The sequence below is a fragment of the Rutidosis leptorrhynchoides genome, chromosome 2, assembly GCF_046630445.1.
Source record: "Rutidosis leptorrhynchoides isolate AG116_Rl617_1_P2 chromosome 2, CSIRO_AGI_Rlap_v1, whole genome shotgun sequence".
In the NCBI taxonomy this organism is placed as follows: Eukaryota; Viridiplantae; Streptophyta; class Magnoliopsida; order Asterales; family Asteraceae; genus Rutidosis; species Rutidosis leptorrhynchoides.
The window spans coordinates 183,375,938-183,380,439 of record NC_092334.1 but is presented as its reverse complement, the minus strand read 5'-3'; positions in this window follow the sequence as shown (position 1 = coordinate 183,380,439).

The following is a 4,502-nucleotide window of genomic DNA, read 5'->3' as shown; positions in this document are numbered from 1 at the left end:
TATCCGGCTCGTTGAGTTCAAATCACTCTTTACTCGATATTATGACTTATGTGTGGATTAATCCTCTTTTCTATGAGTCTTATATTGCACATTTCAAGGGGGAGCTATATCATCTACCACTATGTAAGATTCAAGGGGGATTACTCTAGGGCGCGCTTAGTTCCAGGGGGAGCTAACCTTTTTGCTTCGACAAAAGGGGGAGAGTGTATGGTAAGTGACGTTGACACTCATGTCAGCTTACATAACTAAGCACTTACCTATATGTTTATCATCATCAAAAAGGGGGAGAATGTTGGTTAATGATCCAATGATAATATTCAAATGTTAATCACTTTGATTTTATGATGACATAAAAGAGATAAGTGCTTAATCATATGTAAGACAACTTGAGTTCATAAGCCTACACTATCTCCAGCAAAAGACCAATACATAAATAATTAACTTGGTAAAAGTGCTATGCGGCTGCACGACGGTCGACCGTGAACCTGACCGTGGATGTCCTGTACCAATGATTTTAAGTTTTTCTAAAACTGTCAATCTACGGCTCACCCCACGGCCGACCGCAGTTCGGCCGCAGTTTTCTCTGTTACCAAAATCATCCACTTTAAGTTAGACCACTTTGAGGCATCTATAATTTACAAAACCTTTTTAAACATACTTATAATAGTTGCCCTTTTTGATCTCAAAAGAGTTTTGAACCAAAAGATGTTAATTATGACTAATCACACATAATGACACCTCAATGACAATTTAGCTTGAAACAAGATTAAACACACAAGTGTTATACCTTTTTATCCTATTAAATAATGTCATTTAAACATACTAATAATGGTCATTAAAGTTCTAATTAAAGAGGTGCTCTCCCATTAGTTTTAAGTACCATTGTATGTATGTAAATGTAATTAGTTCAAGCTAGTCAAGGTTGTAACAAGGATCATTAAGTTCCAAATAGATCCAAACTAGTTAAATTAAGATGTAACAAGGTTCTAAAGAGCTAGATACTTCCATCAAAGAAAAGACAAATGGTTAAAGTCATGGGTTATGAAGTTTGGATGGTTTCTAATTGTCATGGAGCAAAACTCAGCATTTACCTCTTTTAGAATCAATGACAAAAGTCTCAAGAGAATATGCTTTCCTCATTTGCAAACAACCAATGGAGCTTGATACTTTCATCCATGTATTGAAAAATTATTGAAGTCTTGGGATATGAAGTTTGGAGTATTATGGTTTGTCACAAGATTAGATGTTGACACATGCATATAAGTCTTACAAGGAGAATTTAGAAGGTTGCTACTTGTCAAGTACTTACTTGAATATCACATGCATGCTTACAAGAAGTATTTTGGAAGATTACTATTTGGCAATTATCATATGCATGCTTCCAAGATCAAATGTTGACACATGCATTGAAGGATTATAATCAATGAATACTTCCAAGTCAAAGAGAATCTTTATGTAAGTAACATTATGAAGAAACAAGACAAAAGAGATAAAGAAGAAAACTCATCAACGGATATGTGTGCCCACTACTTTGCATTTCTATTACCTATTTAAACAAGGCTTGAAGACACTTGAAGACTACCTCTTTCCAACATTCTTTCAAAGTCATATCAACTAATCTCCCAAGCCTCAAGCAAAAATCTATGGAGAGATTATAAGAGAGGAAAAGAGATTCTACTTACACTGAGTAGAATTGTAATATAAACTTTATGCTTATCATTTGTATCTTTAAGTTTACTTTGTAAGACACTTTTTTAGGGGGTCAAGGAAGTTAGATAGTTCTTATGATAGGAAACACCATCTTGCTTAATGATTCAACTTCCTTAAAGGGATATAGGAAGTTGATCAATTCCATTGGGAATTAAGTTGGTGTGAACTTTTGAAGAACTATGAGTGATTGTAAGCTTAGCTATAAGTTTACTTGTAAGCTATATTCTTAAAGGGATCTAGAAGGTATTTGTGATTTCACTAGGCTAGAGCATTAGGATCTTGTGGTAAGAGCATTTGGTGTTTGTGAATTCTTCAAAGGGACGTAAGGGTTCATAAGTAGTGGCATATCGATGAGCTAGTGTTGTATCCGGACACTCCACCGAGTTTGGGGTATCATAGTGAAGAAAAATCTCAATTCGTAGAATTGGGGAGTGGATTAAGGAGGATTAGTTAACATCCTCCCGAACCACTATAAATCCTCGTGTTTGTGCACTTACATTCTTTACATACTTGCATTAATAAACACGAACACTTTCACACTTAAAACTTATCTTTTAATGGCTAAAGATTTTGAAAAAGTTTTAAGAAACCATTAAGTAACTATTCACCCCCCCTCCCTCTCTAGTTACTTACAAGAAGTTTAGTCGATCGTGAAGATAATTGTGCCTTAAACTTATCGATAAGAGAAGACCATGAGCAAATACGATTCATGTTAGCCCATGATTAAAACCAAATAATTTAAATGGCGTGAAAGCAGTAATACAACCTGTTCTAGTGGACATATCAGCAACGTCATCAGTAGGCACCCCAATACTAATTAAATTAGACTTATGCAAGTTAATTTTGAGGCCGAATTCAATGTAATACTTATTAAGGATCGAGAGAATAGCGTCAAGTTCCGATTCATTCCATTCCGATACAATGGAAACGTCGTCAGCAAAAAGAAAGTGAAAAATATTTACATGGCCAACGTTAACACCATTAAAAATATTATCACTGATTGCCTTGCGAAAAGCTAGATGGAGGCCCTCCATAACAATAATGAACAAGTAAGGTGATAGCGGATCTCCTTGACGTAAACCACACATAATTATAAACTCAAAGGTTAGGCTGCCATTAACCAGGATAGATGATAGTGCTCCAAATGAACATATATTTAGTATCAATATCCTTCCGATATGTAAAGTTTTCAGTTGCAATTGTTCTATTTCCAAGTAATATTCGTTTAAATAAATAAGAGCGAAGACAAAAGGCGAAAACGAAGAATTGAAAACAAAGTGCCACTAAAGCTGAAAAAAGTGTCACTAAAGCCATGGTGCACTCAAAAGTGCCACTAAAAGTGAATTAAAAGACTTGCACAGATTTTGGAAGTTAAGGAAAATTATTTTTGTGCAAATTACAAATCGCGGAATGCAAAGTACAAGATATCTGCGTGTACGAAAAGACGTTCGAAAATCCAAAACTGGTATCCGAGCCAACTATCAACGCCCGACTCAACGGACCAAAAATTACAAGTCTACTATGCACAAGAATATAATACAATAAATATATAATTATACAAATTATATATATATTATATATATTTATTAATTATGTCGACAAGCAAGTGGCAAAATAAATGTGAGCTGGATCCAGTGGCCATGCGATCGCATGGCCTGGATGCCTATAACTCATGCGATCGTATGGCCTGAAAATTCAGGCCAGGTCCTATAAATAGCCAGCTTATTCGACGAGTTAAACAAAAAAATATATATATTACTCCTTCTGTTTAAGTATAATATATATAATATATATATACATATATATAGTATAGGTTAGTTTTATATTAGATTAGTTTGGGTAATGTAAAGATTATTTTACGGGTTTTAAATTCGAAGTTCTGTCCGTGTAACACTACGCGATAAATACTCAATGTAAGTTATGTTCTATTTTTTAAATTAATGTCTCGTAGCTAAGTTATTATTATGCTTATTTGAGCCGAAGTAATCGTGATGTTGGGTTAAATATTAAGATGGGGTAATTGGGCTTTGGACCATAATTGGGGTTTGGTCAAAAGAACGACACTTGTGGAAATTAGACTATGGGATATTAATGGGCTTTATATTAAATTAACGATACCTCGTTAATTTAATATAAAAGTTACAATTTGAGGTATCTATATATAACCACATACGCTTAATCGGATACGATGGGCGGGATATTTATAAATACGAATTATTGTTCATTTGACCGGACACGGGGATGGATTAATAGTCAATGGACTCATTAAAACAGAGGTGGATTACATTCAAGGGTAATTGGCGTAATTGTTAACAAAGTATTAAAACCTTGGTTTACACACAGTCGATAACCTGGTGTATTCATTAAACAAAGTATTAAGACCTTGTTACAGTTCGAATCCCCAATTAGTTGGAATATTTGACTTCGGGTATAAGGTTAAATTTGCCGAGCATTTTATAAATATGACCGATGGACTATTATGGACAAAACTAGATAGGTTTCAAATACATCCAGGACAAAGGACAATTAACCCAGGGTAATAAATTATAATCAAAACGTCAAACTTCATGGTTACGGAAGTTTAAATAAGCATAATTATTATATTGTTATTTATTTTACGCACTTTAATTATTGTCATTTATATTTAAGCTTAAGTTTTAAAATCGACAAACTGGTCATTAAACGGTAAACCCCCTTTTATATATTATTACTATATATAATATATTTTGTACAAATATAATTGTTTAAAAATATAGTGTAAAATAAGTCGTCTCCCTGTGGAACGAACCGGA